The 23183-nt window shown below is 50.3% G+C and overlaps 1 protein-coding gene and 1 pseudogene across 2 annotated transcripts in view; one reads left to right on the top strand and one right to left on the bottom strand.

Moving 5' to 3' along the window:
- LOC119975540 overlaps positions 1-9343 on the bottom strand; it is a 106502-nt pseudogene extending 97159 nt beyond the window's left edge.
- Positions 1-23183, top strand: part of LOC119976321 (netrin-G1-like) — a 266704-nt gene that overhangs the window by 113919 nt on the left and 129602 nt on the right. The window contains exon 1 of one of the 2 annotated variants that reach the window (XM_038816765.1): positions 13870-13998. The exons of the other annotated variant lie outside the window; for it this stretch is intronic. The gene's annotated coding sequence lies outside the window, so the exon portion shown is untranslated. Of the gene's footprint in view, positions 1-13869; positions 13999-23183 lie in introns of those variants that run through there. 2 annotated transcript variants of the gene reach the window in all.

Raw genomic sequence — 23183 nt, 5'->3', positions numbered from 1 at the left:
TCCGCCTTATCCTCCATCTGTTCTTGTTATTTTTCAACCATCTGATCAAAAATCGTTTCTGATAATTGCACTTCAACTTCATCTTCACTCTTTGATTTCTCCTCTTGTCTTTGACTTTGTCTAATCTGTGACTTTGCGACCTTGTTACTACACAATCCGGAAAAATCCCAGGATATTCGTCCTTCAACACTTCAGTTGTCTGATTTTCCACTGGCTTATCAACCACAGTAGGCATCACTACCACCTGCAATTCAGCTATATCATTACCCAAGATAAACTGTATTCCTGGACAAGATAGTTTATCTATTACTCCTACTACCACTTCACCACTCTTCACTGGACTTTCCAACCTTTTCTTATATAATGGAACGCTACTCCTCTCTGCCTGAATTCCACATATTTACCACCTTTTCTGGCAACATTCTTCCCAAACTACATAACTCCTCATCTCTTACCATTAAAGATTGACTAGCTCCCGTATCTCTTAAAATTGTGACTTCTTTACCTGCTCCTTCTGATATACATAACTAAACTTTACCCACACAAGTAAATTCTTTAAAGACATCTGGCACCTTATCAATCACCTCTTGATCAGGCTGTACAATCTTTTGCACCTCCTTCGCTTCACCTGGGCTTTCCTTTACCACTTTAACAAACCCCACTGTATTATCTTGTTTTAGCACATCAGCCTTCCCAGTGCTTTTCTTCAACCACCAACACTGTGACTTTACATGGCCTAGTTTATTACAGAGAAAACATTTGAAACTTAATTTCTTTTCCAACCTCCTGAATTTCTTTTTTGATCTGAGGTACACTCTCATTATCGCCCATTAGATCACCTTTACCTTTACCACGAGTATTTCTTATGTCCTCAGTTTCAATCCCTCACAGGCTGAAACTGATGTCAGAAACCAAACTTTGATTTATGAACTAATTCATAATCATCTGCCATTTCTGCTGTTAATCTCGCAGGTTTAACCCTCTGCTCTTCCACATGTGTTCTCACTACATCAGGAATTGAACTTTTAAACTCCCCCAAAAGTATAATTTCTCTGAGAGTTTCATACATTTGGTCTATTTTCAAATCCCTTATCCACTTATCAAAATTACTGTTTGATCTTTTCAAAAGCCATGTATGTTTGACCAGGTTCTTTCCTTAAATTTCTAAACCTTTGTCTGTGGGCTTCAGGCACTAGTTCATATGCATCTAAGATGGACTTTTTTGCCTCCTCATGTGACTCAGATACCTCCTCTGATAGTGATGCAAACACTTCATTAGCCCTACCTACCAGCTTTGTTTGAATCAGTCATACCAACATGTCCTGTGGCCATTTCATTTGTTTAGCTACCTTCTCAAATGAAATGAAAAAGGCTTCTACCTCCTTCTCATCAAACTTTGGCAATGCTTGGGCATATTTAAATAGATCCCCACCAAGCCTTCGACTATGACGTTCTTTCTCACTATCCTCATCATCATCATCCAACTGTACATTTACCTTTACGCCTGCCAATTTTACTTGACTGTCATGTTTCACGGCCATTTTCTGAAGTTCATACTCTCTCTCCTTATCTTTTTCCCTGATCTGTATCTCTCTTTCTCTTTCTTTTTCCTCTCTATCTCTTTCGTATTCAAGCTGCTTTAATTCTTTCTCATTTGTTTAATTTGTAACTAAATGTTTGCTGTTTCCAATGAGTCAAACTGTATCTCAAGCAACTTTAAATGCTTAGCCACTGCCATAATTACCTCATTTATTTGCCCTTTGTCAAGTAATGCTAACTGCAATATTTTTGCCAAATCTAACAGTCTGCTTTTAGTCTTGATCTATAAGGTACTGCGTGCGACCGTCTCCAACCCCAAAAACTTCTGAGCCTCTGAAAGAGTCATGGTCCACAACACACTCCCTACTTAAACTAGAATACCACACCTGAAAAGCAACCTCAATATACACACCCCTCACTGTCTTTACGTTCACTAAGCCAATCCAATAGATAAACTTTTGTCCCCCTCAAGCCCCCAATTAGTTATAGGCCAGTGTTTAGAGAATCCAAGTGTATAATGGAGTCCACCTGACCCACAACTTTTAATAGATTGTGGTATAGGGAGCACATGGCCCACTCTACAGGTGTAGTACAGCAGAAATGGAAAAGTATTTTTTGAAGCAAAACAATGTTTATTCTATGAACTCAAGTTAACCTTTTTTAAAACATATAGTGAACATCTCAGCAACCATTAATACAAATAGAGACTCATATGTGTGAGGTTGGGTTTTCCATTTTCACAAAAATGAAGACGGCACAAAGGAACCAGCTGAACTCTGCACCTGACAGGTGGATTGCTCCTCCTGTGAACCTGATTGGAGCGAGATCATGATGACCAACCAGGCTTACCGGTCAAATGAGAGGTAAGCGAACGTGACATGGGTCCTGAAGGTCGGCCAGTTGGCAAAAATGAGTCCCTGGAAAGAAAGTTTGAAAAACACCACTGTAAATGAATAAAAAGGTATGGTTGACCAGGAAACGTTCTTTCTAACTGTCTGCCATTGACGAAGTTCTATGGACATTGCAGGCTGTTTATCACATTGGTCCCATTTTGAACATACCTTTCATAGCCATCGAGCCCTGAAGTGGGACCTGAACCCAGAGCACCAGGCTGAGAGGCGGGAAAGTGCCACTGCTCCACAGGACCTCCATTCATTGCTTTGCAACCCCAAAGTGTCTCTAACATCCAAAGCAAACAGGATATGTGATCATTTATTACATTGCTGCCTGCAAGATCTTGCTATTGTTTCTGACATGACAACAGTGTCAAAAATTCAAAAGTACTTCATTGGCTGAGGAGCTTGGTGCAGATCCACCCTGAGGGCAATGAAGGGTTAAGTTAACCCAGACTGAAAGAGTGAACAATCTCTCAGTGATGAGGGACAGACAGTAAATGTCGGCCTTTCCCGTGACACCTATAGTCGCCAGAATCAATGTTTTTAAATTCTAGTGGCTCCAAGCATGAGAAATGAATCACCTTGCGAATGTTGATGTTAAATAATTGATTCTGATTATCAATGGATGTGGAATGTGTAAACCTGATGCTAATGTCACCGTATAAACTACCTCTTCATTCCAATGTTTGGTGAATTAATGCGGTGTGTGAGAATCTTTAATTAGTCTGCAAGGTATAAATATTTAAAACGCGAACCTCAATGTTCACTTGAACAGACGGTGCAGAGCAAATGATGTTGTGCACGCTGTAGGAATGAGTCGCTGTTGGTGTCTCACCTTGGAAACAGCCAAGGCCTTGATTCACTGTCTCATCCTGAGGACAGAATCCCACCATAATGGGGTGTGTCACTGTGGTGGGGAAGGAGACACGCAAGGCTGCCCCGTTGGGGGTGGGGGGGTGGGAAGGGGGCGGGGCGGGGTGTGGGGGTGTGGGAGGAGTGCAATGGGAGTGATGACCTTGCTCATCCTTCTCGAAGTCTCTGTGTAATAGTCGTTAATTGAACATCGTGAACAGGAGGCCATTTGAGAGACACCGGAGAGAGTGTTAGAAATGTGACTCTGTCCAATTCAGAGAATCTCTCAGGGAGAGGTCTACACCGCACTCAGCTCATTGACACAGTGTCCATGTTTAATATTCAGCCCAAACACACCAAGATTGACAACATCCAATCCCCAGATCTTTCACCAGTGAACTGAATTGAGAGGGGTCTTGCCCTGCCGCAGCTGAGGATACCAGGGAGAGAGCTCATTGGTAAGTAGTGGACAAGGTTGCAGAGACAAGATAGAGAACTGCAGATGAGTGAGTCTCATGTCAATGGTTGGGAAACTACTGGAGAAGATTCTGAAGGAGAGAATCTATCTCCACTTGGGGAGGCAAGGTTTGATCAGGAATAGTCAGCAAGGCTTTGTCAGAGAGAGGTCGTGCCAAACAAATTTGATTGAATTTTTTGAGCATGCAACCAGGTGCACAGATGAGGGTAGTGCAGTTGATGTAGTTTACATGGATTTCAGCAAAGCCTTTGACAAGGTCCCACATGAAGACTATTAAGAAGGCAAATGCACATGGATTACAGGTGATTTGATGATGGAATCATAATTGTCTCAGCAGTAGGAGACAGAGGGCGATGACAGAGAGCTGCTTTAGTGACTGGAAACCAGTGTCCAGTGACGTCCCACATGGATCCGTGCTGGACCATCTACTGTTTGTCATTTATAGAAATGACATAGATGGCTTTGTGGGGCGTAGGATCAGTAAGTTTGTGGATGACACATAGATTGGCGGTTGGTTAACAGTGTGGTTGTGTGTCTTGGGTCACAGGTAGGTGTAGGCGGGATGGTCAAATGGGCAGATAAGTGGCAGATAGAATTTAAGCCTGAAAAATGTGAGGTGGTACACTTTGGAAGGAGTAATTTGACAAGGAGGTATTCAATGAAAGGTCTGACACTGGGAAGGTCCAAGGAACAAAGGGACCTTGATATGCTTGTCCATAGATCTCTGAAGGCAGAAGGGCAGGTTAATATGGTGGTGAGAAAGGCACATGGGACACTCACTTGTATGAATTGGGGCATAGATTAAAAAACAAGCTGTGGGAGGCTATATTAGGGGTATCACGGTACCTAGGTGGGATGTACCTTATACTGTAATATAAGTGGCAGAACCTGCCTGTTGGTTCCGCCCAGCAGACGGAGCATAAGCGTCTGTGTCTCACCCACAGCAGTCATTCTGTACCGGAAAAGCTGGGGTAACTACTTGTTCATTAAAGCCTTCAACTGGACTACAATCTGGCTTCAATAGTGATTGATCGTGCATCACAAGGCCATGATGGATTTATGTAGAACTTTGGAGAGGCGACACCTGGAGTACTGTGTGCAATTCTGGTCGCAATATTATCGGAAGGATGTAATTGCACTGGAGGGGGTGCAGAGAAGATTCACCAGAATGTTGCCTGGGATGGAACATTTAAATTATAAAGAGAGATTGGATAGGCTTGGGTTTTTTTCTCTGGAGCAGAGTAGACTGAGGGGTGACCTGATTGATGTGTACAAGATTATGAGCAGTAGGATAGAGTGCATAGGGAGCAGCTGTTCCCCTTAGTTGAAGGGTCAGTTATGAGGGGATACAAGGTGAATGTGAGGGGTGGGGTGTTTAGGGGGGGATTTGAGAAAAAACGTTTTTACCCAGAGAGTGGTGACGGTCTGGAATGCACTGCCTCGGAGGGTGGTAGAGGTGGGTTGCCTCACATTGTTTAAAAATAGCTATATGAATTCATTTTTTTAAAAATTGGAGTACCCAATTCATTTTATCCAACTAAGGGGCAATTTTGAATGACTAATTCTCCTTCCCCTGCACAGCTGTTGGGTTGTGGGGGCGAAACCCACGCAAACACGTGGAGAATATGCAAACTCCACACGGACAGTGACCCAGAACCGTGATCGAACCTCTGCGCCGTGAGGCAGCAGTGCTAACCACTGCACCACCGTGCTGCCCCTCGAGATGAGTTCTTGGCACGTCATAACATTCAAGGTTATGGACCAAGTGCTGGCAAGTTGGGTTAGATGGGCAGATCAGAGCCTTTCATACATTGATGCAGACTAAAATTGGTCAAAGGAATACTGTAGCATTCTGTGAACTGCAGTCAGCAGAATCTGCACTATCAGAGTGTCAGTACTGAGGAAGGATTGCACCGTCAGTGGGTCAGTACTGAGGGAGTGCTGCACTGTCAGTGGGTCAGTACAGAGGGAGTGCTGCACTGTCAGTGGGTCAGTACTGAGGGAGTGCTGCACAGTCAGTGGGTCAGTACTGAGGGAGTGCTGCACACAGTGGGTCAGTACTGAGGGACAGCTGCATTGTCAGGGGGTCAGTACTGAGGGAGTGCTGCACTGTCAGAGGGTCAGTACTGAGGAAGGATTGCACCATCAGTGGGTCAGTCCTGAGGGAGTGCTGCACAGTCAGTGGGTCAGTACTGAGGGACAGCTGCACTGTCAGGGGGTCAGTACTGAGGGAGTGCTGCACAGTCAGTGGGTCAGTACTGAGGGACAGCTGCACTGTCAGGGGGTCAGTACTGAGGGAGTGCTGCACTGTCAGAGGGTCACTACTGAGGAAGGGTTGCACCGTGAGTGGGTCAGTACTGAGGGACTGCTGCACTGTCAGAGGCTATGTACCGAGGGAGTGCTGCACTGTCAGAGGCTCTGTACCGAGGGAGTGCTGCACTGTCAGATGGTCAGTACTGAGGGAGTGCTGCACTGTCAGATGGTCAGTACTGAGGGAGTGCTGCACTGTGGGAGGGTCAGTGCTGAGGGAGTGCTGCACTGTCACGGGGTCACTGCTGAGTGAGCACTGCACTGTCAGGGGGTCAGTGCTGATTGAGTGCTGCACAGTCAGTGGGTCAGTACTGAGGGACAGCTGCACTGTCAGGGGGTCAGTACTGAGGGAGTGCTGCACAGTCAGTGGGTCAGTACTGAGGGACAGCTGCACTGTCAGGGGGTCAGTACTGAGGGAGTGCTGCACTGTCAGAGGGTCACTACTGAGGAAGGGTTGCACCGTGAGTGGGTCAGTACTGAGGGACTGCTGCACTGTCAGAGGCTATGTACCGAGGGAGTGCTGCACTGTCAGAGGCTCTGTACCGAGGGAGTGCTGCACTGTCAGATGGTCAGTACTGAGGGAGTGCTGCACTGTCAGATGGTCAGTACTGAGGGAGTGCTGCACTGTGGGAGGGTCAGTGCTGAGGGAGTGCTGCACTGTCACGGGGTCACTGCTGAGTGAGCACTGCACTGTCAGGGGGTCAGTGCTGATTGAGTGCTGCACTGTCAGATGGTCAGTAGTGAGGGAGTGCTGCACTGTCAGGGGGTCAGTTCTGAGGGAGTGCTGCTCTGTCAGAGGGTCAGTGCTGAGGGAGTGCTGCACTGTCAGAGGGTCAGTACTGAGGGAGTGCTGCACTGTCAGAGGGTCAGTACTGAAGGACTACTACAATGTGGGTCAGTGCTGAGGGAGCGCTGCACTGTCAGAGGGTCAGTACTAAGGGAATGCTGCACTATCAGAGATGCTGGGTTGGAGTCTCTGGAAAGATTTCTATGTGTTGCAGTGAGCGGGAATTGCCACAAGCTTCCCGGCGCTCTGTCCAGCGAGGCTGGCAATGTTACTCAACATTAATTGGTTCACTCAACAAGGCCTCATGGGCTCATCGCCTGAAATGAAGATTCACCAGCAGATTCGGCGGCATCACACAAACAAGACCCCATGAACAAGGTCGAGCAGCACTTACGCTGCACTTGCTCAGCCAACCCAGTCAGCTTCCAACAATGGCGCCGAGGAGACCAGCCCCTATATTCAGGTACGCAGATCTGGGGAGGCTCCTGAACGTGATGGAGGCCAGTAGTGATGTGTTCCCCCATAGGTTCAGGAGGGTAAACTGTTGGACAGCCAGTGTTGGCTGGAATGAGGTGGCAGCAGCTGTCAGCTAGGGGAGTGTGACCAGGACTGGCCACCAGCGTCGGAAGAAGGTTAATGACCTGCTCCAGGCAGCTCGAGTGGGTAGAGACCAATGCCCCTCAACCCCATTTTCCACCCCCCACCTACACTCAAGACCTTTCTGCCCCCACAGGAGTATCCACCCCCCCAACCCTCCCTCTGCACTCCTCCCCCTTCAACTCTCCCAACCCTCCCTTCACCACCACCCCCCACACAAGTGGCTAACAGTGCCCTTTCTGTGTCTCCTGGGGAAAAGCTCTCCCACAATGTGGAGGCTGGCGGTACCATCGGGCTCCACACAGGGAACCTGTCAAACGTGAGTTGTTATTGCCTTGTTTACTGACTGACCCATCTCTCCCACTGACCACATAACCATTCTCCCATTGTTTCTCTAGCCGACGGCACCTGCCCATCCGGGACGGCCCCCTTTCCAAACTCCCAGCAGACCATCTCGGAGGAGAGCTCCGAATATGCCATCATAATAATGGCATCACGGCTGTCATCGCCACCCTCCACCAGCCCAGATACAGGCACCTCGGTGGGAAACATTTGTCAGGCTTCAGGGGCACAATCTGATGAGCACCACACAGCTGCTGATGCACATCAGGTGGAGACTGGAACGTCCAGGGCGAGACAGCAGTGGGTGGTCTGCTGGATCCCAGGGCCCAGCTGGGTCCCAGCCTAATGCTGAGCCTGTGGAAGCGGGTTACCCGGAGCTGATGGGAGACGATTCAGTGGAGGATGTCAGCGATACTCCAGCAGATCACTAGCCGCTTGGAGGAGTCCCAGAGACTACAGGGGCACAGGAGTAGTGGCTGGCAATGCGTGGCTCTGCGGCCAACACTGCAAGGCTGGCAGCTGCAGTGGACAGCCTGGTGCACGATGGCAGCACCATTAGTGGGCACCAAGGGTGAGGAGGGAGCGCTGGGTGTGAAGCCCGTCCCATGGAGTGCGGATGTGTGGCCACCAGCTCCCCTGAGCTCCACCCTGCTGATGAGGGTACGTCTCGAATTCAGCACCTGGAACAGCACGGCACCGCTGTGCATGTGCCGTCAACAAGTGAGACGCGGCCCTCTGCCCTCAGAGCCCCCAGAGGACGTCAGCCAGGGGCATCAAAGGCACGGGATGAGGAAAGCAGCTGGCTGCCTCCACCAGAGATGTGCATCCTGGGGACACACCTAGACATAGCAGCAGAGCTAGGAAGGCCAAGCACGTCGAAGATCACTGAAGGAACCGGGGGAATGGGTGGGTGGGGGGGGCGGGAGTAGTTAGGGGGTGAGGGGTGTGGGGGTGACACCATTGGGAGAGTGGGGAATTGTATTACACATTAATCACCCTTGTGCACAACGTGATGACTTTGTCACTTTCTTCTGCAATACGGGCTGGCCTCCGAACCCTTGGCCCATCTTACCAGGCATCACTCCTCCCTCCCCTGGTACACCGCATGCAGGTGATGGGTATGAGCGAGCGCTCAGCAGAAAAGGGGGGGGGCAGACTAAACACATAGATTGAGGAACAGTGCCAGAAAGCTCTCTACAGGTTATCACCACCTCCCCTGCCCTCGGCAGTGACCTGCTGATGGTGCCGACACAGCCCCAGCACCCTGGAGTGACGTACACAGACCCTGGGAAGGTTGAAAATGGGATGGAGGGTGACGGACCACGCCACATCATATGTGAATCGGGTGAGTTTGAGTGCCTCCCTGGCCCTCTGTGTTTGCCAGACCCTCGCCGCTGCCACCTACCCTACAGCCTCCGGCTGGTCATCAGGCTCCTCTTTGGCCTTGTTTTCCTGCCCCAGCTGGTCCAACGCCGCCTCATTATCATCGTCCTCCTCCTCCTCGGAGGCGGCCTCATTTTCCTCATCACCAACCTCCAGCATGGTGCCCTGCTGATGTGTCAGGTTGTGGAGGGCACAGCAGACCACCACAAAGCAGGCCACACTCCGGGCGGTGTACTGCAGACCAGTGGAGTCGAGGCATCAGAACAGCATCATGAGGAGCCCGATGCACCGATCAATCACAGCTCGGGTGGCCGCATGGGCCTTGTAGTACTGGGTCTCCGCTTCGGCCTCCGGCCTCTGTACTGGCGTCATTAGTCAGATCCTCAGCGGATATCCCTTATCCCCGAAGAGCTGGCCCCCTATCCTGGCCTTGAAGAAGCCGGGGATGATTGACTGCCCCAGGATATACCTGTGGTTCACACTCCCTGGGTAGTGGGCACACACGTGCATGACCTTCATCTAGTGGTCGCATATGAGCTGTATGTTCAGGTAGTGGAACCCCTTTCTGTTAACATTGGCCACTCCCATTGGTCCAGTGAGCGCAGGGCAACATGCGTGACATCTGGACACTGTGCCTGAAGACTACAGAAGACAACATCACGCATGCAGCAGCCAACACCTGAACACCGAGGGATGGGACACAGCTCCGGAGACATGTCCACGGCCAGAGGGTGGGTAAGTGCAAAGGGTTGGGGATCAGCAATGACATTACCAGCGGGTCTCCGGGATACAGAGCCTATGATCACTGGACCTGGGGCATCCCGACGATAGTGGAGAACCCTGCTGCCCAAGGAATCGTGTTGCGCTTGTGTAGCCATCTGGGATGGCCACTTTCAGTATACAAAATGGACACCCACAGAGCCTAGAGGGAAATATGGACAATGCAAAGCAACAAGCAGGCACAGAGCCTGAATGTATATTTGGAAGGCAGTTTGCAGACGGAATTGAAACTCTGGGTCGATTTACATATTGATGGCCCATTTCCGAGGAACAAAGGACTAATACTCAGGTAGCCAATACTGTCTCAGACATTCCGGCGCCACTACCCCAACCAAAAGACACAAACAAAGCAAGGCCAACAGCCACCTAGGACATGCCCAGCCATCAAGGCCACTGCCCCTTTATTGGTTTAGATTGATGACAATGATCAAGAAGCTGCCCAATTAATTGGGACCAAGTTTAAGGCCCGCCGAAAAGCGCGTGAAGCCCCTCCAAGTATAAGAAGGAACGCCCGCGAAAGGTTCAGCCTCTTGGATTCGGCTCTCAAGCAGAGAGACCCATCCACCAGCAACACCAGAAGCAAGTAAGTTCAAGGTCAACGCTCGCTACCAGACGGACGATCTTAGCTGCACTCCTGTCACCTCTTCGAACCCAACAGCCTCAGATCCGAACAACGGCCATTGTTCCTCTGTCCTAATTGGGCACCCGAAGTTAAGTATAGGTGTTAGTGATAGATATAGTTTAGCCTGTAGTGTTATTGTGCATGAGTAGATCTTACTATGTGTAAATAAAGTAATATTGACTTTGAACTAACTGGTGAATTGGCTCTTGGATCGGTATTCGGGGTGAACCTTGTGGCGGTATCGAGAGATACCTGGCGACTTTGAAGGCATACTCATAATTAGGATTAAGAAAGGCGACCTTATTAACCGCCATATTTATAGCAGGTAAACAGAGCAACACTTGATCCATGTCAAAACTGATGTATTTTTCCGCCCGGGCATACAGGGCATTCATGATCTGCCGGATACACCTGTGGGCTGTGGCCTGCGAGATGCCACACAGGTCCCCGCTCGAGGCCTGGAATGATCCTGAATTGTAAAAGTTCAGAGCTGCGGTGACCTTGATGGCCACCGGGAGTGGTGTCCTCCTCTTCCATGTCTGCGAGAATGCGGCACAAGTGCTGCACCGCCCCCTTGTTGAGGCAGAATCTCCTGCGGCACGTTCTGTCCGTCATCTGTTTGAATGACCAGCGATGCCTATACACCCAGGGCCGTCGCGGGACTCCCACTCTGGGTTGCTCCCTAGCCTGATGGGCGGCCGGGCCCTCAGGGTGTGATGCAGGGTCCGGCACATGGGCCGATGCCTTGAACATCTGCAGGCGCTGCTGCTGCCGCCCGGCCTAGCAGCACCACCCTAGGGAAAATTCTGCGTCCAATATTCTTGCCATAGCATTCAATATCTGCAAGGAATTGGGAATGTTAGACTGACAAACAGCAGTGGCTCCCAATCCAGGACCCTCCAATGCCCGATTGATTGCCCCCTCCCCCCCTACCCGGAATTCCCTGCCCACGCACACGCATCAGGCTCCTCTCACCAGACCCCAGACCCATTTCCCCAGATTCCCGCTCATAATAACAACCGAATCGGGCAGTGGTCCCCTCCTGGTGGCACTCACCCACCCTCCGGTCGTGGACATGTCCCCGGAGCTGTGTCCCATCCCCTGGGTGTTTGGATGTTGGTTGCTGCGTCTGTAGTGTTGCCTCCCACAGTGTTCAAGCACAATGTCCAAGGATCACAGTTTGATTGGGATGCTAGGAAACGACTCCCACATGCTGCATGGCCTGCCCACCCACAGGAATCCACTTGGGTTGTGTGAAGTGCTCATTTAACCACGATTGCCAATTCCCTAAGAGTGATATCCTTCAGCCCCACAGCCAGAGGCTTTGACAGTTGGTTGGTCAATGGGCCAGACAGGCAGGGACAAGGATTGCCCCCGAAATGGGTAAACACGATCCAGGAGTTGGCATGGTGGTGCCGCGAGTGATTGCCCCCCCCCCCAAGCAACTCCTCCCTTTCCCATGGCGGCCCACCCATGCGGAGGGTCCCCCATACCAGCCGAGCTTCCCCCCACCCCCGTCGACCACTGGGCGGCGAGCCCCCGGGCCTGTGAAGATTCTTTTTCAAAATAAATTTAGAGTACCCAATTAATTTTTTTTCCCAAATAAGGGGCAATTTAGTGTGGCCAATCCACTTGCTCTTTGCCTGCGAGCAAAGATGGCTCCTCACCTCTTCGGCCCGCCATAGAAGCCCTTCCGCCAGGTTCATGTTTTTATGAACGAGTAACTAATCGATGCCAGCGTGACTACTTGCTGGGGTGGCCAATGAATGGCGGGAGGCTGTTGGCTATGGGTTGGCACCTGTTGATTGTTTGGAAATGGTACTTAATTGGTTTCTCACAACGCTACGGCGAGATTCTGAATTTGCATGTAGGAGCGGGCCGGTTACGTCGCAGACTGTTTGGCGCCTGACGTGGTTCTCGTTTTCGGCCTCTCCCGCTATTCACCGGCCTCATTTCGTTCAAGCGAGAGTGGAACAAGGCCGGAGAATCGCGTCCTTTGTCTCTCAAATGAAACATTGAACTGTTGATCCTCTCGAGAATATTGAAGAATCCATGGCCAGAATTCCGAAGAGGAAAGCTTTCACCTCATCCCCTCTCTGCTGTGTCCTGGGGCCAATATTTCTCTCTCAATTGAGATGACTGCAACATTGAAATGACTAATCGTTATCCTTCAGAAAAAATATTTAAAGAGTCAATTTTAAATATTCAACACGCAACCCAGTGAAAGTGGCTCCCGGAGCAATTAGTCAAAGGTTAGAATGTTACGTTTAAGATTAATATCTTTGACTGGATAATGATGTCAGCTGATAAATTCTGGAAGATAAATTCACCAATAAAGAGTCTGAGCCCTGGGAGCGTCTGGGGAATGGGATCAGAGTGAATGGTAAAGATTCGACAATCGGGAAAACTGACCTGCAACCTCTCCTCCTTTTCCCAGTGACTCCTTGTTCAGCTGGGATTCAGCAGCTCTCCTCCCCGCCCCAACTGATCACTGATTGTTTATTGGCTGGTTTAGCACAGTGGGCTAAACAGCAGGCTTGCAATGCAGAACAAGGCCAGCAGCGCGGGTTCAATTCCCGTACCGGCCTCCCCGAACAGGCGCCGGATTGTGGTGACTAGGGGCTTTTCACAATGACTTCATTGAAACCTACTTGTGACAATAAGCAATTTTTAGAAGCTGGGTATTCGACCTGGGGGGGGGGGGGGGGACTCACCGATTCTGTCCCGAACGGAGTTTAATAAACAGGGGCAAAGCATTATAAATGACAATCAGGGTTTATGGATGGACATGTATCTGTCTGTCTCTCCACACACACACACAAACGGATATGTGGGTGGTAATACCTCTTTCCCACACGCACACACACAGGACCCTGCCCCTCATTCCCCTGTACCACTGAGGGGACCCAGATTGAAGATGGGGATTTGCAATGACACTGAGGGTCAGCATGGCGGTTTTGAGGGGCTTTAATTTATTCCAGGCTTCAGTGTCCCAGACATTGTCTGGATCCCAGCCCCCTGCCCTGGCAGACAGTTTGTGTGTGTGTGAGAGAGAGCAAAGCTTCCCCGAGTCAGCATTAACACTGGATGAAAGGTTGTCCACACCCCCAGTCTGCCCAGTGCTGACTTTTCCCTGGGTTGGTGCACTCGCTGCTGGTGCTGTTGCTGTGGGTCTGGGAGCTGTGGAAGGTCTGGAGAGAGGGGACCCCCTCCCACCGCCCACACACACACCACTCCCTCCCTTCTCCCCCCTCACCCCCTCCCCTTCCCGCTCTCCCCGCCCCGTCTCCAGTGAAGACACGACTCTCAGGAAACAAACCCACTCCGGCTGGGAGTTTGAAAGTGGAGCTGCTTCGCTGCGGAGTGAGAGGCTGAAAGAATCTGGGCAAGAATTTCCTATCGGGAATAGCCGGTGAGTGAGAGATGGGAGGGAGATTGGGAGGGCTCTGGGAAAGGGATATATAGACTATTGCGACCGAATATCATCAATTTGGTCCATTATGTGGACAGTGAGCAGCGCACGTCGACAACAACAATGAGTTGCATTTATATAGCGCCTTTTCACTGGTAAAGGATCGCAAAGCGCTTCAGATTAAAATGACAGGAGCGCACAAATCGTGTTTAATTCTGGAGTGGGCAATTTTAAAACTTTTTTTGATCGATTTCTTTGTCCTCGGAGATTGTTTAAATCGAATCTCAGGTTCGGTTTACTGAACCCTTTCTAAATCTCCAATAAATCCTCAGATATTGCTGCTGTTATTCTGAGGGTTTATAAAACTGACGCTTTCATATTATCTGTTATTTCTTGGTTGTGGAGTGTGGAGCAGAGATTGGGAGATAATTCCCTTTTCACCGTTTTACATCATATATTCCTCTCGAATCCAAGTTTATTCCGCTTTTCGGTCGGGATTGAATCCTCAGGGACATTAATGATGGAGAATGATTCTGGAGCTGGAAGTGAACGATTGCGGTTTATTAGGAGACAGGAGCTGGGGTGGAGCAGTTTTACACAGGGTCGGTGCTGGTAACAGCTAGTCAGACACTCACTAATCACACTCACTACACACACTCACACACTACTCACACTCACTAATTACACACTCACTATACACACTCACTCACTACACACACAACTCACACACACTGCACACACTCACTATACACACTCACTCGTCACACTCACATTCAGCACACACACTCACTACATACACTCACAATCCCACACTACTCACATTGACCACACACACACTCACTACACTCACTCACTACTCACGACACACATTCACGCTCATTACACACACTCAAAATCCCACACATGCTCACACTCACTACACATACTCACACTTACTACACACACTCACAATCCCTCACACTCACTGCACACACTCACAATCCCACACACATACTCACACTTACTGCACACACTCAGAATTCCACACACACTCAGAATTCCACACACTCTTACTTCACTACATACATTCACTCTCACTACGCACTCATACTCACTACACACTCTCACTCACTACTCACACTCATTCACTACTCACCCACTAATCACACCCACTCATTCCTCACTGCGCATGAACATTCACTACACATACTTACAATCCCACACATACTCACACTCACTACACACACTTACATTCCCACTCACACGCACTACACACGCACACATACTCACACTCACTGCACACACTCACACTCACCACACACACAATCCCACAGTGAGAGGCTGAAAGAATCTGGGCAGGATTTTCCTATCGGGAATAGCCGGTGAGTGAGAGATGGGAGAGAGTTTGGGAGGGCTCTGGGAAGGGGATATATAGACTATTGCAACCGAATATCATCAATTTGGTACATTATGTGGATAGTGGGCAGCTCATATCAACAACAATGAGTTGCATTTATCTAGCGCCTTTTCACTGGTAAAGGATCCCAAAGCGCTTCAGATTAAAATGACAGGAGCGCACAAATCCGTGTTTAATTCTGGAATGGGAAATTCCAAAACTTTTTTTGATCGATTTCTTTTTCCTCGGAGATTTTTCAAATCAAATCTCAGGATTGGTTCACAGAATTCTTTCTCAATCCCCAATAAATCCTCAGATATTGCTGCTGTTATTCTGAGGGTTTATAAAACTGGCGCTTTCATATTATCTGTTGTTTCTTGGTTGTGGAGTGTGGAGCAGAGATTGGGAGATAATTCCCTTTTCACCGTTTTACATCATATATTCCTCTCGAATCCAAGTTTATTCCGTTTTTCGGTCAGGATTGAATCCTCAGGGACATTAATGATGGAGAATGATTCTGGAGCTGGAAGTGAACGATTGCGGTTTATTAGGAGACAGGAGCTGGGGTGGAGCAGTTTAACACAGGGTCGGTGCTGGTAACAGCTAGTCAGACACTCACTAATCACACTCACTACACACACTCACGATACACAAACTCACACTCTACACACAATCACACTCTCACTACACTCGCACTCACTCCACTCACATTCACTCCACTCACACTACACTCGCACGCACTACAGACACTCACTACATATACAGTCAACATTCACTCACTATACATATTCACTCACTACACACACTCACTATACACATTCACAATCATTATGCACACTTACTCTCACTGCTCACACTGTACTCACGCTCACTTCAAACACACTACACACATTCATAGTCACTACTCACACTCACTGCTCACACTCACTACTCACAGTTACTGCACATACTCACTAAATACACTCACACTCACTATGCACACTCACACTCACTACACACACTCAATTCTCACACTCACTATACACACTCAATTTTCACACTCTCTATGCACACTCACACTCACTACACACATTCCCACTCACTGCACACTCAAAATCCCATGCATACTCACTATACACACTCACCACACGCACTCACACTCACTATATACACATTCCGCACACATTCACACTCACACTCAGTACACACAGTCACAATCCGACACGTACACACACTCACTACAAACACTCATACCCACTGTACACACACGCACAATCCCACATGTACTCACACTTACTATACACACTCACAGCCCCATACATACTCACACTCACCGCACACACATAATTCCACACAGTCATACTCACTACACACGCTCACAATTCAACACATACTCACATAACGCACACTCAAACTCACTACACACATAATCCCATACATGCTCACACACTACACATACTCGCAATTCCACATACTCACATTCACAACACACATTCACAATCCCACACACACTCACTGTGCACACTCACACTCACTACACACACTCACCATCCTGCACGTACACCCACTGCACACACTCATAATCCCACACATAGTCACATACTACCCAAACTCGCTACTCACACTCACAATCCCACACATATTCAGACTCACAACATATACTGACAATCCCATGCACACTCACTCACACTTACTATAACACAGCGACTCACACTCACTACACACACTCACTCACTATTCACACTCACTACACACATACTCACGTATACATACACATTTCACACACATTCACACACACACACTCAAACACCCGTGCACATATACATACTTACATTCACACACTTTGCTCTCACACACAAACACACGTACTATACACTCACACATGGACTCACACTATACACATACTCACATACACACTCACACATCCTATCATGTCCCTAACCCCAATGCACGTTCGATATACTCATACATTCCCTAACATCACTGCCGATTGTTAAACGAGCCCTTTCACCAGCTCAGGGTGGATCAAAACATTTGTCAGCCAATGAACCAGTTTTCTGGAGTGCAGTCACTCTGATAATGGTGGAAACTCAGCAGCCTGTTTATGCACAGGAAAATTCCACAGATAGCAATGTGAGATTCAGGACACTGAGCCTGAGGAATTCTCATTGGGAAATTGGTGGAAAACCCCAGGTTAGAAGGCCTCGTCAATTCCTCCTAAAGTTAAAGGAACTGGCAGAAGAATATTGTGGAATATTGTGGAATGGCGGAATTGGCTGGAGAAAGAGGCCATTTGGTCCATCCTGCCTGTACTGGCTCTTCAGGAGTTTAAAAAAAATAAATTTAGAGTACCAAATTATTTATTTTCCAATTAAGAGGCAATTTAGCGTAGCCTGTCCACCTAGCCTGCACATCTTTGGGTTGTGTGGGTGACACTCAGGCAGACACCGGGAGAATGTGCAAATTCCACACGGACAGTGACCCAGGGCCGGGATTCAAACCCGGGTCCTTGGCATCGTGAGACAGCAGTGCTAACCACTGCACCACCGTGCAGCCCAACACTTCAAGTGTTATCCAGTTAGTCATACTTGGTCTTTCCTCATATTCCTGGAAGGTTAGGACATCAGCCAGCTCCCCTGTGAAGATGATCACTGAAATAGTTCAGACATCTAGCTTGAGCTTTGTACTTTGATTTCCTCTCCGACACCTCACATTTTGTATATATTTATATAAATAACAGCACGTTTCACAATGCAAAAGCATGCTGAATATCACAAAATGTGATTCGATCAGTTAAAAATAAGGTGGGATAACATGGAGGTCTTTAGGACCCTGCGGAATCCTTAGGTGGGCCGGTTCCAGTCTGTTGCTGGAATCAGGGGCTGGATTCTCCGCAGCCACGCGCCGAAATTGCGAAACGCGATCGGCCGGATAATCGGCTCCGACGCCGAAATCGGCTTTGACGCCGGTTTCGCGCTGTTTCCCGAATCTCTGGGCCCCCCTACCCGATGGAATCCGGAGAATCACATTAGGTGCTCCGGCGACCGGTTCTCCGGGGCCTCAGCGATTCTGCGGCTCGGATGGGCCGCGTTCCCAACGGCGCGTGGTATTAACCACCTATAAAAAATTGTGAAGCAGGCTTGCGGGCTGATGTGGTGGGGGGAGGAGGTAGGAGTTGGATTGGGGGGGGACATGGGCTCCTGTGACGGACACCGGCTCAGCTTTCTGCAGGGGGGAGGGGGGGAAGAGGGGGGGGGGACAGGCCGGGCAATCGGGGAGCCCCCAACATGACAGGGTGGTGCCCTCGCAACGAGCGCCATTACGTCGGCCATCTTGTTGGCCACCCACCTAACCGGCCACCCCTCAACCGGCAACACCCACCGGGGAACCACCCAGGGCCACACTGAAGGCAGCTCCCAGTGAGGGCAGTTCCATCAATGGTGGGCCTGGCAGCAGGGACGGCTGCCAGGAGTGGTGGCTCCGGCGTGGTGGGGGTGGGTGACATGCGTGGCTGGGGCGCTCGGTGCCAACCGGGGCGATCACGTAGCCCATGACACCTGGCTGTGCATGGGTATATGCGCCATGGTAACATTCCCCCCCCCCCCCCCCCCCCCCTCACTCCCTGCAGATCATAATGTTTGGGATCCAACCAGCGATGTTGGTCGCAGTGGCAAGGGCCGCAGCCCTACATGCAGCCCTGTGGCAGCGTCAGCACAGGCGGCACAGAGAGGAGGCAGAGGCTGCAGCACAGCAGGAGTGGGCTACAGAGGGGCAGGTGGCAGCCGCTCAGGCTGGAAGGCCGCATGCCCGACAGGCTGACGAGGAGGAGGAACGGGATTAGGAGGAGGAGAAGGAGGAGGAGGAACAAGACAAGGAGGTTGAGGGAGAGGAGGTTGTGGTGGTGCCAAGAAGGCGCCGGATGAGCCCCCGAGTGTACTGGCACCGCATGTCCTTTGAGGAACCCCTAAACCGGACATGCAGAAGGAGACTGCGGATGAGCAGGGAGACAGTGGGACACATCTGCCACATGATGGCATACCTGGCACCGTGCGGGAGTGGGGGAGGATACCCACTACCGATGGCGGTCAAGGTGACAGTTGCATTGAACGTCTACACCACGGGGTCGTTCCAGTTGCCGAGTGGGGATCTGTCCGGGATTCCACAGGCATCGGCGCACAGCTGCATCCGCGCCATCACTGACCCCCTGTATGCCCTGCCGGATCGGTACATAGTTCCCTGTGGACCGTGCCCACCAGGATGCCCAGGCAGCAGGGTTCGCTGCCTTCGCTGGGATGCCCCGGGTCCAGGGAGTCATCGATGGGGTGCATGTTGCCCTGCAGCCACCAGCGGATGACAGACCGATGTTCACGAACAGGAAGGGTTCACTCGATGAATGTTTATCTGGTCTGTGACCACTAGATTAGGATCCTGCATGACTGCACCCGGTACCCTGGCAGTGTGCTTGACTCTCTCGCGTTGGCACAATCATTTGTCCCCGGCATGTTCGAGGGACGTCCCCCTGGCTGCGGGGCTGGTTGCTGGGCGACAGGGGGTACCCGTTGCAGTCGTGGGTGATGACGCCAATATGGAGGCCACAGAGCGACGTGGAGAACCACTATAATGATGCCCATTGTGCGACCAGGGGTATGGTGGAGAGGTGCTTCGGGGTGCTGAAGATATGCTGGGAGGCTGCACTACACCATCGACAAGGCCAGCGAGCACGGGATGCTTTGGTCGACGCACGTTTCACTAACTGGGAGGTGGGGGAGTGGGTGGGTGGGGCGTTGCTGGGCAGGGGCACGAACATCACAATACCACCTCCCTTCACCACCGAAGACTCTCACCTCCCCACACAGAATACGCTCACCTCCCCCACCACCAAACACACTCACCTCCCCCACCACCGAACTACCCGCATGCACACCACCCCTCCATTATATATACACGTGCAGCACAACGAGCTGGGGGCACTGGATTGCCAGTGACAACGGGTCTGGTCCATAGGATGGAGGATGATGACAGCCCGCTCTGCGTTGAGCTCGGAGCTCCACTTCTCATCCTTTTTCGCCTCTCTCCCTCTCTTTCTCCCTTCCACCTCTCCCCTCTCCCTCTCTCCTCTCTTCTCTCTCTTCGCCCCTCTCCACTCTCCCGATCCTCCCTCTCCCTTTTCTTTCTTCCTCTCACAGCCCTCACTGTCCCCTCTCTGTGCCAATTTGGCTCTTCCCTCTGTCTGCCTCCCTCCCCCTTTCTCCCTTTCCCCTCTCTCTCCCTCCCCTCTCCCTTCGCCTCCTATCTCTCCTCCTCTCTCTCGCTTTCCCCCCCTCACCCAGCCCTCACTCCCCGTCTTTCACTGTCCCCTGTCTCTGCCTTCCCTCTGCCTCTTTCTCCCTTCCGGCCTGGCACACTCCAATTTCACTTTCTCCTATCGCTCCCTCCCCTCCCTCCTTCCTCTGTCCATCTCCCTGATCATCCCTTCCCCCCTCACTATACTCTCGCTCCCACCCTATCCCTCAGTTTCTCAGTCTCTCAGTCTCACATTTCTTCAGCACTTCCAACATTCTTTGGGGTTTTCCGTTTCCCTGGGACTGGGATTCTCCTCCTAACATCTCCTGAGGTCTCTGCTCACCCTTGGATCACCTTCCCATTTGCAGCACTGATTGGCGACTTGTCCCTGGGATCAAACCGGTTCCTGATGGCATTGGATAGGAAAAGGATTGGAGAGGAAGATTCTGGCTGTGGGAATAATGTTTACATTGGGGGAGACACCTCCAGACATTGGAGCTGAGGAACACATGGAATGTGGAATTGTAGAGGGAATATGGGCAATGTGGAATTGTACAGAAAATGTAGAATTGTCTTGCATGGTTGGAATTATGCAGAAGATGTGACGATTGTATAGGACTGTCAGGTATATTCTAGCGATGAACGTCCTCATTGTACTGCAACAATTTGCATTTCAGTCTGCCTCTGACAAGGGTAATTAATAATCATAATTTTTCTTGGTGTAACAAGTAGGCTTATATTAACCCTGCAATGAAGTTACTGTGAAAATCCCCTAGTCGCCACACTCCGGCGCCTGTTCGGGACATGTAGGGAGAATTCAGAATGCCCAATTCACCTAACAGCAAGTCTTTCTGGACTTGTGGGAGGAAACTGGAGCACCCGGAGGAAACCCACGCAGACACGGGGAGAACGTGCAGACTCCGCACAGACAGTGACCCAAGTTAGGAATCGAACCCGGGACTCTGGCGCTGTGAAGCTGATTAACTGAAACGTTAACTCTGTTTCCGTCTCCACAGATGCTGTGACAGCTGCTGAGCTTTTGCAGCATTTTTTGTTTTTATTTCAGAATCATGCAGTATTTTCCTGTTGCGTTTCTACAGCATTCCCAATACAATCCCAACATTGAACATGAGAAAACGTCCTAAGCTGCTTCATGGGAGCAAGTACCAATCAAAATGTGACAGCCAGACACATAATAAGCAAAAGCCTGGTCAAAAGGTGAGGTTTCAAACCTGTCTGAAAGGAGAAGAGAGGGTTCGAGAGGTTAAGGGTAGGAATTCCAGAGCTTCGGGCCCTCGCAGCTGTGACCACCAATGCTGGAGCGAAGTGCGAGAGGTCAGAGTTAGAGAAGTAGTGAGATTCCTGAGGGTTGTGGAGTTTGAGGAGATCACACAGAATGGGACAGGTGAGGCCACTGAGAGATTTGAAAACAAAGAGAACAAATTAAAATTGAGGCATTGACGGACTGGGAGTCAATGTGGATCAGCGAAGACGGGGGAAGGCGGAATGGGTGAATGGGACATGCTGAGAGTTAGAACACGGACAGCAGAGTTTTCCTTTAAGCTTCAAGTTACAGAGGTTAGAAAATGGGAGGGAAACCAGGTGAGCAGGGCAATAGTCAAGTCTGGTGGAAGCAACGGAATGGATGAGGGCTCCAGGAGCAGATGACCCAAGACAGGAGTGTAGATGGATAGTGTTAAAGAGGTGGGAATGGTAAGACGGTGATGCAGAGGGGATGGGGATCAGAAACTCAACGGGGAGTGGGGGATCAAATTCCTGTCGAAGGTTGCGAACGGACTGGTGCAGCCTTAGACAGTCACCAAGGAGAGGGATGGAGTCAGGGACTGAGGGATGGAGTTTGTGGTGGGGGCTGAAGATGATGGCAATTGCCTTCCCAATATTTGGTGGAAGGCAGTTTCTACTCATTCCATTACTGGGTGTTTGTAAAATAGGGTTGTATGCATTCTACCGAGGGATTTGTGTACATGAGGGTGTTTACAGTGCAGTACAGGGTGAGTTACACTGCTTCCCGGAATCAGACAATTTCCAACACTGACCAACTCACATTCCCATTCCCCCTTACCCCGGGAGAGAGCAGCTGGTTCACTGAATGGTTCCTCCTGCTGGTCCCAATCAATCTCACACCATGGGACAGTGAGGCTGCAGCACTGAATGTGAGAAACCCTGGGAGTGGGCCAGGGTGTGAGACTGGGCAGGGCCAGCAGGAGGCGCCGTTCAGTGTTCCTGTCTGCTGGTTCTGCCCAGTCTCACATCGTGGGACGGCGAGGCAGGAACACTAAACAGCGCCTCCTGCTGTTCCTGCTCAGTCTCAGATTGTGGGACAGCGAGCCGGGAACACTAAACAGCGCCTCCTGCTGTTCCTGCTCAGTCTCAGATTGTGGGACAGCGAGCCGGGAACACTAAACAGCGCCTCCTGCTGTTCCTGCTCAGTCTCAGGTTGTGGGACAGTGAGCAGGGAAGACGAAACAGCGCCCCCCTCTGTTCCTGCTTAGTCTCAGATTGTGGGACAGCGAGCCGGGAACACTAA

The sequence above is a fragment of the Scyliorhinus canicula genome, chromosome 13 (genome assembly GCF_902713615.1).
Source record: "Scyliorhinus canicula chromosome 13, sScyCan1.1, whole genome shotgun sequence".
NCBI lineage: Eukaryota > Metazoa > Chordata > Chondrichthyes > Carcharhiniformes > Scyliorhinidae > Scyliorhinus > Scyliorhinus canicula.
This window is presented reverse-complemented; position numbering and strand designations above follow the sequence as displayed.